At 37.8% G+C, this 16,199-nt stretch overlaps 1 protein-coding gene across 44 annotated transcripts in view; it reads right to left on the reverse strand.

Annotated features, from left to right (window-relative positions):
* The window catches only part of CDKAL1 (CDKAL1 threonylcarbamoyladenosine tRNA methylthiotransferase), a 918,695-nt gene that overhangs the window by 756,163 nt on the left and 146,333 nt on the right, over positions 1–16,199 (reverse strand). The gene's annotated exons all lie outside the window — the stretch shown is intronic.

A 16,199-nucleotide genomic window follows, 5' to 3' on the forward strand; every position in this document is an offset into this window, starting at 1 on the left:
GGTTATTCCTGATCACAGGGGATGATAAAAATGCCCATGTTTTATACATACAGTACTCATATGTCTTTATCTATGCCTCTAATCCCAGTATAACTTTTAGTGGCTCTCTGTCACTCTCAGAGGGTCCCAGGTTGGTCACTGAATTACAGGCTTACTCTACCACAGCGGGTAAGCAGACAGGTGCTATATGGTAGCTAGTTACCATAATGCCAGATACTACTACTAGATTTTTGTTACTATGTCATAAATAGGAATAACCCAACCTCAGATAAAATGTAAGGACTCAGATGTTATATCAACAAGATAAAAGCATTCTGTGATTGCTGAATAACAACTTTAAAAGGGATTTGTTTTCTTAATTCAAACACCCAGTAGTCAAATATTCCATCGTTCAGTGCTACCAGATTAATGGTTCGCAACTATACCCGGCAGATCTCCACAGCCACGTGACCGACGAAAGAACCAAAACACTGGGGCCACTTGCCAGACTGCCACAAGAACAAAGGCCTAGCAGGTGGCCATCCACTGCTCCAAATTAAATCATGCTGCTCAGAACATTATCTCCAGCATTGTATGATGATGTTTTTGTGTCATGTTACTCCTCATATCCAATTTTCAAAATTAAGACAAAATTGGTTTTAATGATGGGCAAACCACAATAGGAGATAACAATGATCTAAATAACATTGTTCAAGACTCAGTGAAAAGGGCCCCTTCCAAGTTGCAGAAGTAATCACCAAACCCTACCCGCCCCTCACCCCAATATTTGTTCAATGAAGCAGTGCTGTATCTGGAACAAATCCCGAGGCCTAGTTAAACACCAGGTGGTACACCAGGGTAAAAAAAATGTTTTCTTTTTAAGTAACAGATGGCTCAAACTTTTCATCTTTATGACAGGCAGCAAAGGACTTAGGCAAGTGAAACTGTCTTCCGAGTACTTTGTACAAGTTATACAATTACTCATGTGACTCATCCCTTCACATCATAAAGAGAGCAGCAGGTGAGAGACAGATGCTGTGCTCCTGGATTATTTATTACTCTGTATAACAAACGTACAAATGATACACATAAACACAGGTACACAGTTATGTACTTAAACAGGCTTCTGTACTTCAATATGGTTATATATTTGATGGTATTCTGCTTCTTCTGTTATAAAATTAGGGGGCTCAGTTAAATGAACACACCTGTTTCAGTAAATAAAGGTAAGATGTTACAAATCTGAAATAAAGTCAAGAGCAAGGAGAAACGTGTGGCCAGCTTCCTTGAATTTGACTTGCAGGTATTTTTAATAGAAATTTAAGAGCGGAAAGTAGGCAAAGGCTGGATGGGTCAGCCTATAGGCATCTGATCACTACTTTAAATTTGCCAAAAAGGACCAGGAAAGCCTAATGTAAAGTACAAGGAGTTAGGCTGAGTGATTTTTTCATCTTTTCTCCCTAGCTATTTTCCCCCACCACACAATTCACCCTCCGGCCAATGCCCAACCACAAACAACCCTGCACCCCTGTATCAGGCAAAGTTAGTGAAAGGGGTGGGTATACCCTCATTAGAGTCAAGTTAAGTCAATGGAATCTTCACAGGAAGCACCTTGGGCCATTAAGTAGAAAGAAGGCAAGGTACTCGGCATTCACCACCTCCTACTGTGGGACAAGGTAAGCACACGGTGGGGTCAGGGGCTTCCCTGCCCATCACTCAGCTTTCTTGTGGCTGAGAATCAAGGGATGATGACCCATGGGTAAGAACTGCTGACCCGGGGAAGAGCTAGTGACAGGTTAACTGTTTGGTGACATCAATAACAGCCTCATCTATAGACCCAATACATGAAGCAATCCTATGAACACAGACTTCCTTACCCATCACAGGGGACAAAGCGACACAGGCAGCAGACAAGTAACTCTAAACAGACTCGAGGAGAAGTGTGCTGCTGAAATATGTGCACCAGGAAAAGAAAAGCTACAGGTTTTTACTGGAAATTAGATCTGCTCAAAACTGCACCAGAGTTGTCTCTAAAATCCATTTGAATAGATTCCTGATACATTTTGAGCTTGGCTGAAAATCAAATACCATATATATTATTACTCCTGAGTAAAAACGAATCCTGAATTCTGCCAAGTTTTTGCAAAAGAACTTTTTTTAAACACAATCTGTTTACATGTAGAACCCTTCTTGGTGAAATACTTCTCTGAATGGTACAGGTTTAGTCTTACCTTTGTATGGCATTTCAATAATCACCACTGAGTTTCAAAAACCTGCACTGCTTTAAATATGGTAGCTTTATAATAGTTGATTATGTTCTTTATAAATATTTTGTGAATAAACTGAAGTAATATTATGCCTGAAACAAAATTTCATTTATTAATACCTGTGTCAAAATTGAAAATCACCAAAAAAAAAAAAAAAATGTGCTCAGTGATATTACAATAAATTAAAACTCCATAAATATTTTCTTTGGTAACATGAAAAAAAGCAATTATTTTTAAATATCTGCTTTTACTAAAGCATATTACACAAGCCCTGAGTTAATTAGTTCACACCTGAGGTCGGCTACCTAGCATGCCTGTCAATTACAAACACTATGATCTGCGTTTCTACAATTTCTCCAACTTGACCATTTTGCACAACACTTCCAGGAAAAATTAACACTTGGAATAAAGCTGACTTTTAAAGTTACAACTATTAATTATCATTCTATTTCTGGTCTCCCCTTAACCCTACTACAATGAAAAATTATTGCAGGCTGTGCACATTTTAATTGAATGTGAATTGTTACTCTCATTTTAGTAAGGCTTTCTGACCCATTTATTCCAAACCTCATATTCTTTGTTGCAGTTAACCGGATGGCCACACTGTAATGGGTATTGGCACACCATAAATTCAACAATTTATACAGACCTCAGGGCATGGACTATACCACGTAGAATTCCACTTTGAAAGAGTCAATTGCCAAGAGAGTCACAGAAGTGAGATTTAATTTCAGGAACAATGAGCAAATTGACTCTATTATTTCCTGGTCTGGTCTAGGGACATCTTCCACAGATCCTTATTTTCTTGTTTTATACCACTGTCACTTCATATAGAATTTAGCTTGGCCCCATGTGACTTTACTCCTGATATACAAGCAGAGCCATTCATTAAGCAGAAAATAAACTCATCTCCTACCCTTCTTCCGCTGTCTCCTTCTCCACCACCACAATGGTCTGTCCTGGCTGTTCCTTGAACAACCTAGCACGTTCCTATCCCAGCACTTTCTCACTGCTATTCCATTTGCTGGGAATATTCTTTCCTCAAATATCCCCACTGCTAGCACCATATTCATTCAGGTCTCAGCTCAAATGTCACCTGATCAGAGAAATCTTAATCTTTCTCAACCATTCTATCTAAACTAGAATCCCCAGTCTCTCCCAAGACTTTGCTTTCATTTTCTTCATAACATTTGTCACCAGAATTACCCATTACCTCTCTTCTCCAACTACAATGTAAACTATATGAAAGACACATAAAAGACTGCATAAAAGATCTGCTTTAATCACTACTATGTCCTCAGGACTTAAGAGTATTTGGTATACCTCAATAAATAACTTATCAATGCATATTTCTCTCTGAGCCCATGTAAGCTAAGTGTTTTTTTATTCAATGAAGCCCCAGTGCCTAGAACAGTGCTTAATTCATGAGACACTTTGAACATCATGCTGACTGAACCTAACAATACAGGCCTGTTATTTTCAAATGTTCTCAAAATAAACAATAAACAATTAACAATAAAGATCTTTAATTCATGTTTAAATTGATCATAAATTAAAGTTCACTATTTGAACTTTAATTTCCTAACAACTTCCCTAATAATTGAAACTTTTAGCAGTTTTCAAAGTTTAAGTTAATACCACAATGAACCATATGTGTACATTTAAGCATTAAATGTATTCCTGAAAATATATTACATGTAAAACTGGTTACATAATGTCATGCTTACATACTTACTGCCATTATATTCTTCCCTCCAAAAGAGTTGTAGCCCAAAACATAAGTTTTATTTCACCAATTTTTACTAATATGATTTTACTAACTATATTACTCCATGTTTTGCTGTTAATTATTATTATAATCTTCCCCAGCAATAACAACATGGTGCATGGAGGGGGAAACAACAAACCTGGCAATTTTAAAATGGGGAACTGCCTAATGGAACCTGAAGGTAATAAAACCCCATTCTGTTAAAAATCTGCATTATTTTCTAACAAAAACAAAAAAAGTACAACTCAGGTATTCCCAAGTATAATTAAAATTGTTTTCTTCTTTAAAAGAGTCAGCTATGCTCCTAAGACTGAAAATCAAGATGTTTTATAAACAGACAATATAAAAAGTATTTTTTAAGAAAAAAGGCCAGACCACCCTCCTCCTTGGGTGTTGAGTGATTTATTTCAGTCAACATGTAAATCAATTTAAAAACTCATCTATAAAAATTCCATCTGATTCTGAAGTCACACAAAAGGTGGCTCAATGGACAGTTTCCTTTCTCAATATTCTGTATATGTTTCTCCCTTTGCAGCTGGTATCTAGTCTCAATCACTGAAGTCTTGTAGCAGAAGGTGAATTTTGTGCTATAAAACAAATCTGAGCTTGCCATGAAATCTAGGCTACTTAACTCAGGTCAGACCTGTCACAGGTCAGGCCTGCCAGCTGCTCTGCAACTCCTGTTCCAGTTTCTGCCCAGGCCTGTAATTATTTACAGTTTTGCACCTGTCAAAATCTTGAAACAATGACTTCCCTTGTTTCTCAGGATTTACAGACAGTTAAATGTACTGAGTTTCAAACCTGAACACTTAAGGCACACACGTGAAAAGGTGGTCATTATCATTCACGTTTTTAAAATTTTATTTAAACAGAATTAAAATAGAAATGAGGGGGAAAACATAAACTCAGGTTTGATGGTTTATAAATAAAACATTAAAAGTAGGTATTCTCCATCTTCATGAATAAGGAAATTACCCACAAATTGTTTTTTAAAAAATGCTTAGCCCAAGGCCAGATCTCCAAAATCAGAATGTAGAAAGAGAGAAAGTGGATATATCTTTACCATGTGGCCTAGAAAACATGGTTTTTAAAATATTGAGTACAAATAATATAATAAACCATAACCATCATATTAAAAGTTTGATCACTCTTAACTACTGTTGAGTATACAGTTGGGGGCAGGGGTTATTTGCTTAATCAGTAGGCAGGTAAAATAAAAATACTAAGTAAGTCAAAAGAAGGAAAGGTAAATAGTAACTGAAAGTGGTTCTTTCAACTAATCTCACCACTCATGAAGACACAGAAATCAATGTCCTCAGTACAGCTGATTTTGCAACTGAGGGCTGGAGCGCTCTGGCTGGCAAAGCTTTTATTCCTTCTCCTAAGTTATGCAACTCTATCCAGAAGGTGTCTACTCCTTTAAGAAATCAGCACCACTGGGTAAACAGAGTGCATCTGGTGCACACATGTCCACGTACAGGTAAACACATGATTTCAGTAATTACTTCCAACACCATCTGTCAGGCAGGTAGTTCAAAAGCTACTCAACAGGAAAGGCGGTTTGAAGTAATTTTTAAGTAAGTGCACTTCTCGTCGGCCTAAATGAAAGTAAAGATCAAAATACAAACCTGGAAGCCTGTCTGCTCCATCCTGAATTTATCCAGGGCAGAAGCAGGCAGGTTCATTCTTGCCGCTAAAAAAGATGACAACCCAACACTGGTTGGGAAATATACGAATCTGATTAATTATCCTCAAAAGAAATTTTCTTCTGATTAAAAATGGCAGTAATTTATTCATCACTAATCAATAACTAACAGGACTAGTCTCTGCAACAGATTAAAGTGTGTCACCCGTCTGCAAAACCATCTCACCATTAATTAAGGGGTAAACTACTCTGGTGTCAAATGCTTTGAAATGTTTCTCAATGTCATTAACTCGGCCTGAAAAATATCAACCCTAATGCAGAAGAACATAGGGAAAGCAAAACACAGAGCCCCAAAAGAAAAAAAAAAATCCCATTAAGAATGCTTCTTACTTCAAAAACTTGATTATTTGAGAGACTTTTTAAAGATCATTGCAATACTGCCTTGATGTGTATCATCTATTATACCACTGGCCTTTTCATTGCTCTGATTTGTACCACTTAAGCATTTAAATCAAGTAAATACTACCAACTCTCCAACATACAGCACAATGCATGACAGGAGTATCAAGGACTGAAGTCCCCCAGATAAGTTTACGTTTTTCTTTAAGAGCCAGAGTCCTTGCCTTATCCTTATCACAATTTTTAGCATGGCAAAACTGATTTAAAATTTCACCTTCTTGCTCTCTCCATCTCTCCACTGTGAGACTGAAATATTAAAAATTTGTTTGGTATGTACTCCTGATAAGTGGCACTTCATCTCTGTGATCTTCCTCCCTCAAACCATTACCCTATTCTAAATATGAGGAAAAACAGACAAATGCAAACTGAAGGACATTCTACAGAACAGCTGACAATTCTTCAAGACAGTATTCCTCAAAACTGTCAAAAACAAGGATGGATAGTCTGGGGAACTGTCACTGACTAGAGACTAAGAAGACATGACCATCAAATGCAATCCTGGATGAAATTCTGGAACAGAGAAAAGGAAACTGATGAAATCTGAATAAATTATGGTGTTTACTTAATAGTAATGTCCCAAGGTGAATTTCTCAGTTGTAACAAAAGCACTGCAGTGATGTAAGGGGTCAACAGTGAGGAACGGGTAAAAACAATACTTCACAGCAATACTGGGTGAAGGGTACACAGGAACTCTACATTATCTCCACAACTTTCGTGTAAATCTAAAATTCTTCCAAATTTAAAATGCCATCTGACGTTTTATTCAGCAGGCATTTTGACTGTCCATTATTCATTCAATCAAAACTCATTCAGCAGCCACTGTATTACAGCCACACACAAGGAAACGTCCTGGAGAGCACACATGAGACAGGGACCACGTGAACACACGTTGGAGTCCTTCAAATGTGGGACTGAGATCAACCCCGATAGGAAATGATTACAAGCAGGCAGATAGGAAACAAGGGCCTCATCAAGAGAAAGCACACAATTATCTGTTGTTACAATGTCTGTCAGCTAATTTAAATACTTGAGCATAAAGAAGGAAGTTTCTGTAGTTCAAACCTGGAGTCTAGGGACATTCAGTGTACTCTAACCAGAATTCTAATTCCAGACACAATGAATATAGATATTTCTATTATCAATATCTCAAGTAACAACTTAGTGTTTGCTAATTGGTACATTAAATGTCAGAAATGAGGGTTTTTGTTTTTTGTAAAAACAGTAGCTTGTTGATGTGCAGGATTCCTGCCAGGAATGGGTTTCATTTACGGGATGCAAGACACGTGAACTGACCGAACAATTTAGGGGTAAGACACGCTCTGAGCCAACAGGGCAGACGAGTTAGTGAGATCCGTAGCTCTTACTCTTAGAAATAGCTCCCAAAATTTCATCTCCAGAAGGTCCTGTGTCCAGTTTTGGATGCAGGAGGATTCTCTGTCGATGCTGAATATAAAGGTAACTAAATCCTACTTCTAAAATGTCACTGTATCTGCCTGGATGAAACTTCCAGACAAAGTGCCAGTTGAGGCACCAAAGAGAACAGAGATCTAAACCTTCAGTCAAGCTTATATAACAAACTGCATTAACTGTTTTGAGCCTGTTTCACTAATGACTGATTAATACATATACTGTGTATTAATGTGGTGTGAGACTAGTAGAGAAGAAGCCCCCCTGCCTCAAACTTATTTGACAAAAACTAAGTGTCGTGAAGGACAAACCCAACTTACGTCAATTCACTACAGTCTCTAGAGAAAGACTTGGCATCTGTGTATGTTCTAACTTCACCCCATGGATGGCTGTCCAGAAATCCAACTGAAATTGTATGAAAACTTCTCATGTGTTTGTGAATGTGCTTCTTTTCGATAGGGAAAGAATGTCCTTAGCTTTTACCAGATTATTAAAATGATTTGTGACTCAAAAAATCATGTAAGTCAACCAACAACTACTGTTTTTTCCCATTAAAACCAGTCTTCTCTTAAATTACGCAATTTACATTTTCCCCAAAATAAGTGGGCCTTCTCGTTTGATCTACATGATTAGCCCATCCCTTCCAAAAACAGGTAAAATCTTAACTATTAGGAAATACAATTCACTTGACATCCCAAACATCTCACCCTAAGCAGAAGTCAAAACTTTCAAGAAGTCATTATTTTTCAATCAATGATGCATTTTGGATTTCAAACCATTTTATCCAAAGATGTGAATGATCTGCACAGCTCAGTGGGGTTTAGTTTGACTTGTTTTTTGTTGTTGTTGTTGTTCATTTTAAACAAAATCAGTTTACTTCAGCTATGTTTTACACTAATTGCACCTCTCTCATCTTTTTCATCCTGAATGAACTGATACAGAAAAATAACTTTCTATGTAGTCACCAGAAATGTTGCTAAACATCAAATCATCACCTAAGCAGTCAAGTGATAAAGCAACATGAGATTTTTTTTTCAATCCTCATGAGCAAATGTGGGAAAATGCTAAAATTTATTACAAATGAACACTATGAAAAGTGAGTGCCAAGTACCAACATCACACAAATATCCTTCAGCATGTACTATTTTGGGTCAAATCCTACCTGGGGAAAGCTAGAAGCAAAATGAGCAGCGGACGCGGTCATGGACTTACTTTCATAAAGTTAATGAAAGGATAAAACAGCATGGACTCAAATGCTATATAACCAACAGCTGTGATACTTCTTCCATCATAGTATATTTCAATTTCATACATTCTATATTATAAATAGCTTCAGAGATATTTGGTTAAAATATACTTTTGTCAAAATACTTTAAAAAATTATAAAAAATAAAAACAAATTTCTCTAATCCAAGCATGAAATGAGAGCTAGAGATAAAAAGGAGTTCCAAATTTAAATGTCCATATGCTAGTGTTAGAGAGAAAACAGCTAGCCAAAGGAAAATGTCCTTGTTGAATTGCTAGGCGAAATTCTAATTTTTGTTTTCTAAGAATGGACTTTATTTCATTCACTAATTTGAGATGCCTTTAGCTACCCAATTTCTTAAAGAAGTCACAGTTTAACCTTAAAAATCTTTGGAGACTAAGTAAAGCCTGAGTAACTTGCAATTTTTTCTGTTTTGTGGAACTACATCACTGTCACTGAGGGCTATAAAAAACACGGGGAAGAACTCTCACTTTTAGATAACTTCTCAGGATTAGTTTTTATTAAAAGGAAGAAGGCCCATCATCTCTAGGGTCTCCCTGCATGTTTTCCTCTCTTGCTCCTAGCTGGCCAGTCACTGCAGAATGCAGAATGCCACAGGCTAAGAGAAGATGAAATGTAAACTTAACTGGTGATTTAAGCCATGCATTCAAGAAACATGGCAGTGATCTTTTCAGATCTATGTTTTACATTTCAGTGACTCCACTTATATGAGGTACCTGGAACAAATTCATCAAGACAGAGAGTAGAATGGGGTTTATCAGGGACTGGGGGGGAAGGAAGAAAGAAGTTATTGTTTAATGGGTAGAGTTTCAATTTGGGAAGATGAAAAAGTTCTGGAGTGGACTGGTGAGCATCACATAGCAACCAATGTACTTAGTGCCACCTGAACTGTATATTTAAAGGTTTAAAATGATAAATTCTATGTTATGTACATTTTATCATGATAAAAAATAAAATCAGTGAAACCCAGACTGGCTACACACAGCATCTTGTAGAATGAGTGGGCAATCAAGGGTATGCCTGCATGGCCAGAGAATACATGAACAAAAGAATGATGGAAGAAGCAGGAACAGGTATCAGGAAGCCAGGTGGCAACTGAATTAGCAGATACGAAGACCCTAAGCTCCCTCATGGTATAGAAATACCACTTCCTCCAAGGATAACCTGACATCTGGGCTCGGCTCTAAAAGAGAAAACTGTGTGTGTTTATGAACATCTGGATAGACCTATAACCTGAACAGCCCTAGGGGATGAGTTTTACAACAAAAGCCCTCCATCCAAGAGATAAAGGGTTATTGGATGGTGGGCCAAATGTCCTAGATACCCTTTTAGAAACAATTCTGGACAAACCTATCAGGATCAAATTTCATCTAGAAGTATGAGAACATCGAGTTCTGAAAGTGCTAAACAACTCAATTTTTCCCAGGAAGACAAAATCCTAAAAAACAGTCTTGTATCTACTTCTTTCAAATTTACAAGCTGGGAGGGAGGCAGCTATGCATTATACAGGGACTTAAAACATTTTCTATTCTTCTCTAGAGGTGAAATAGAGTGACAAAGGTCTTCAGTATGCTTTTTATGTATTTCAGTACATGAGTGATGACATGCTTCATTACCTTCTTGGGCTGTTCAGGAAAAGACAGAAAGGGCTTCTTTAGCCCTGGCATCAGTGTAGCTGTGGTTCCTGTTACCTCTGTTGAGTGGATGCCTCATAACAAATTAACATGGAAAATATGGAGAAGATGGAGGCAGAGAGCACTCCGCACAACTCAAAGAATGACATCCTGATGCACAGGTACAGATGTCCTTTCTTCTCCTTCTATGGAAGGAAAGCGGTTCCTCCTGTATCAAGAGCAAAAACTGACTCCTACGAATTTAGCTTGTAGGTTCTGAACTCCAAGTTTATTAAATCAAAATTTTTCTAAGTCAAGTAACCTCAAGTTCAAGTATAACTAGGTCTTACGAAAAGCTTTTACTATTAGACTTCAATCATCCACATTAAATGGATGAGACATGACAAGAGAAGGCCAAAGTATTTCTGTGGTCTTGACCTTTTGGGAAGCCATGGGCAAGAAAGTAAAGCTGCTGTTGTGTGTAGTACTAGGTGTACATTAATATGAAGTCTATCAAATTAAAAACAAAAAAACAAGAACAGAATATTCGTCCCTGGAAGAAACACATCTATATGGAAAGATAATTTGGTCATCTATCCTGTTCTTCACTCCTGGGTTTCTGGCAAACAAGAAAATGACTGCTCTTCTTCCTCTGATTAAAAAAAAAAAAAGTTCTAATAGCTGATAATTCTGCAAGTTTTAGTTTCAAAGGAATTTCAGTGATGTGCAGGTAACAAGAATTATCTGATCTCAATTGGGTAAATTATCACAAATGGTTAGTATTTCTGACTAACAATGAAAGCCAGTAAGTATTTGCACATTTAAAACATACATCAGAGGAAACCAGAATTGAAAGAGACGCGTGTACCCCAATGTCCGTCGCAGCACTGTTTACAATAGCCAGGACATGGAAGCAACCTATATGTCCATCAGCAGACAAATGGATAAGGAAGCTGTGGTACATATACACAATGGAATATTACTCAGCCATTAAAAAAAAATACATTTGAATCGGTTCTATTGAGATGGATGAAACTGGAGCCCATTATACAGAGTGAAGTAAGCCAGAAAGAAAAACACCAATACAGTATACTAATGCATATATATGGAATTTGAAAGATGGTAACGATAACCCTATATGCGAGACAGAATAAGAGACACAGATGCATAGAACAGTCTTATGGACTCTGAGGGAGAAGGTGAGGGTGGGACGTTCTGGGAGAATAGCATTGAAACATGTATATTATCGTATGTGAAACAGAACACCATTCCAGGTTCAATGCATGAGACAAATGCTCAGGGCTGGGGCAATAGGATGACCCAGAGGGATGGGATAGGGAGGGAGGTGGAAGGGGGGTTCAGGATGGGGAACACATGTAAACCCATGGCTGATTCATGTCAATGTATGGCAAAAACCACTACAATATTGTAAAGTAATTAGCCCCCAACTAAAATAAATAAATTTATTTAAAAAAAAAAAAATTAAAATAAAGCATACATCAAGGAAATGAGAATGTAGGAAGAAAAGTGAGTCTCCCTTAGAACTGGAAGGGCCACCCCCCTCAAAAGAGCAGCTGAGATCTGATCCCTTCCAAGTTCTGGCTCTTTCTTAATTTCTTGCCATTATTGGCAGCTCCTATTTTCTCTAAACTGTGACCCCTCAAAATATGGGTTTTCCAAATTTATCCAAGTGGTTTGGTTATTCTTTCTCATGTTTGGGGCTGCTGAAAAACAACAACTAAAACTAAAAAATGAAGCCCTAATAAATTATTTATTCTAAGGGGGAAAAAAATGCAAAAATGAGAATTACTGTAAATTTTCACAGCTGATATTCCCCATCAATAAGCTTTCTACAATGGTTTCACTGTAGGTTTCATGATTTTCAAACCACAAGAATAATAAAATATCAGAGTTTCCAAAAATAACTAACCCCTCAGTGACCCATACAGAAATTCTGTGCAATACACCAAATTAAAAGGCCAGAATGGTTTCAACATCATAAACAAACACTTAAAAGAAGTAAAGATGAAGAAAACCAGAGACAAATTACCGTCATTACACCTATTTATTAGCTGTAGACAGAATTCACAAGAGCTCATGATGGTTGGGGCTCCAAACAGAAAGCTGCCTAAAACAGTTATAAAACTCCAGGTGAACTCTGAGGTTAAATAACAAACCGAGAATACATCCACACTAGCCATCTCTAAAGTCTTTCCTCTTTTTGACATTTTTAAATTCAGAATGTAATCCTGGCAAAGAAACAGTGAGAACTGTCCTCGACCTCATGGCCTTCGTATGTACTCTATTAAGCCTGATTTACTCTGAGGGGAAAAAAAAAGGCAGAACGAGAAACTCTTATTAGGCAGACAGTAATCTTATGTAAATGTCCCAATGATAGGGATAGAGTAGGATAATGAAATAGTTACTTTAAAAGTCCCACTAAGGGATTAAAGACAGAAAGGAAATTTTAAGGGAGCTTGGGAGACCATCCTAAGCTAATGACCACTCAAGAAAAGAATCCAGTAACCCGGCAACAATCTACACCACCTTGAAAGAAGAGCAGGAGCATGGGAGCTCGTGGCACACCCAAGCCACAAGTCCAGAGAGCTGAAACACAAGACAGTAGATTTGGGGTCTGGATCTTGTTACATGATGACAGGCAATTAACAGTCCTTGAAGAGTTGCGTTTCTGCTTTTGCCCAAGACAGGAATATAGGTGAAGGGGGGAAAAACTAGGTGAAAGGGGGAAAAAAACTAGGTGAAAGGGGACATTATACCGAAACCTGAGATGAATTACTGTATTTCAGTGTATGCTACCACTCTTTTGCTGATATACATATGACTAAAGCAGCACCATGATAGTTCCAGTTTGGCATGGTCATGTACACACTGCTATATTTAAACTGGATAACCAACAAGGACTTATTGTATAGCACAGGAAACTCTGCTCAATGTTATGTGGCAGCCGGGATGGGACGGAAGGTTAGGGGAGAATGGGTACATGTATATGTATGGCTGAGTCCCTTCATTGTTCACTTGAAATCATCACAACATCGTTAACTGGCTATATTTCAATATAAAATAAAAAGCTTTAAAGAAATAAAGAATAAAAAAAAAGACAGTAAGTTTGAGTCCCACTGTCAGGGATCATCAGGGATCATGGATTCAAGTACCATCCAAGAAGGACTGCGGTTTCACCAATGTCCTAGTATTAATATGCAAAATTACCAGACCTATATAACAAATCCCATAAGACAAAGTCCTACAAAATTTAAAAGTTGCATGCTGTGAAAACAAAGTCAAAACTAAAAGGCTTCTAAGCATACCACTCCAATTTATATATGTTTATTTGTAAATTATATACTTCTTCAGGTGGCACTAATGATAAAGAACCTGCATGCCAATGCAGGAGACATAAGAGAAATGGGTTTGACTCCTGGTCGGGAAGATTCCCTGGAGGAGGGCATGGCTACCCACTCCAGTATTCTTGCTTGGAGAATCCCATGGACAGAGGAGCCTGGCGAGCTACAGTCCATGGGGTCACAAAGAGTCAGACACGACTGAAGTGACTTAGCATGCACACACACAACTCACTGTGCAAACTGTGTAATTCATAAAAATGTACAGAAACAGAAAATTTAAAGAATGAGATAAAAATGAAGCTTTTACTACTTTCTTCCCACCCGACTCCCAATGCATTGTTTTATCTACCCCATGGGTATGTGTACTCTATTTTGGAAATACCTACAAGAAAAGACAGAAAGCAGACTGAGGCACGTAATGAGCTGCCTTTACACTGCCTTGGAGTCCATTCAAATTATGAGAGCACCGATGACTGAGTATCTTCTCCAACTCAAGATGCTTGCTTTCTGCCCTTTCTGAAACCTTTAGTATCACCTCCATCAGAAGATACAGGGCAAGAGACAAACAAGGAGGCAAAACAGCATGTGCAGAGGCCACTGCTTAAGAGCACTAATGAGGAAGTCTAATAAAACTCAGATTAGATTAAGTGTGCATGTTTGCCCTGCCACTGCTGACTTTCACCTAAGCCTGGTACGCTTGCTGCCCTTGCTTCAGACCATCATGCAGGGCAAGCAGTGTGATCAATCACCTCCAGCACCACCCAGCAGAAGGCAGGCTGGCCCCACCACACCATCTGCACATGCACCTGCTCTCAGCAGCACTGGCTGCTCGGGGTCTGCTGGCCCAGAGATGCCCTGGCCCGGAGGGGCATCACTGTGAACTCATATTTTCCACAGAAACAAGTCCAAGGACGAAGGAAGAAAGCTGGAGAGAGCGAAAGACAAGAGACAGGATAATGAATGGCAGCTTACAAATTAGAGCTACAAAACCTCTTGGGAGCTAGGTCATACAGCATTTTACCCACCCACAGTCCCTAAAGATTTTTTTAAGCAGTACTGCCCATTCCTTTGGATATTTCCTACTTTTAAAAAAGTCTAGTAAACAGTATTTGTTGCATGAAGTATATATTTCATCTTATTTGAAAAATATATTTATCATTATGTATCAGTGAAATGGTTATTAATATAACATATCATAATCTCTACTTTCTGTTTTTGTACACTAATGAAAGTACTCAAGCAGACCATAGTGGATACATAGGAAAAATAGCAAAAATGATCTGAAAAACCTTCTCCCAAGATCTGAATGTTAAATTCACTGTCTTGATTACTGTCTAAATGGGCTCCCCTGGTAGCTCAGATGGTAAAGAATCTGCCTGCAATTCAAGAGACCCAGGTTCAGTCCTTGGGTCGGGAAGATCCCCTGGAGGAGGAAATGGCAACCCACTCCAGTATTCTTGCCTAGAGAATTCCATGGACAGAAGAACCTGGTGGGCTATAGTCCATGGGATCACAAAGAGTCAGACACGACTGAGCAACTGTACTTTCACTATCACTGTCTTAAAGACAACCCTGACTTTAAAAGTTCTCCTATAGCTGATTCTCAATATACAAACAAGCTCACATGAGCATACTTGAAAAACAAGTCTGTAATTAAAGACAAAGTAAATGGTAACTAATCCAAATACATTAAAAATAGTCGATTCCACTCATAATCAATGAAATACATATTAAAACAAGGAACTATCATCCAAATCCCCATTAAATTAGCAAACTCAAAAGGTGTAATTCTAAAAGAACATGAGAGAGAAGTGTGTTTCTTGCACTGTTGGACAGAAAGCTAATTCATACACTTTTTCCAGAGAACAATGTGACAAAATGTACCTAGAGTTTTTGAAATGCTGTTTTCACCCAAAATTATACCTTTGCAAATACAAGCTACATTAAAAATATATACAATAGCCAGCAATGAACCCAAAGACTTACACCCGAGATGTTCATTTCTTTCATGTTTATAATATATGTATTGTAGTGAATGACAAACTGGATGAAATCTAAGCATCAGCCAAACAATGTACATATACTATATCCATAACATGAATTATTACACAGCCGTTGAAAATTAATATTAATCAAGTAATAAACTTGAGTGTTTAAGTAGGACACAAAAACAGCACAGAACAATATCATTTGTATGAAAGAGGAACTCATGCAGATAAAGACTGGCGAGTCACAGGGCAGCATGCTAACTGCACAAAGGAATACAGGCAACTCTGAAATTGCATTTTCCAAACATTCTACAATCTGCTGCTACCTTACTTTTTAAATAATCGGGAAGAAAAATAGTTTTAAAAGTCTGTGGATCAACAACCAATGATATTGGAAGATCTTAAAGGTACAGATGGTATGGTACAGCCAGGACCAGAGTTCCC

Source organism: Giraffa tippelskirchi, chromosome 8 (genome assembly GCF_054371585.1).
Source record: "Giraffa tippelskirchi isolate mGirTip1 chromosome 8, T2T-mGirTip1v1.2.pri, whole genome shotgun sequence".
Classification (NCBI taxonomy): Eukaryota; Metazoa; Chordata; class Mammalia; order Artiodactyla; family Giraffidae; genus Giraffa; species Giraffa tippelskirchi.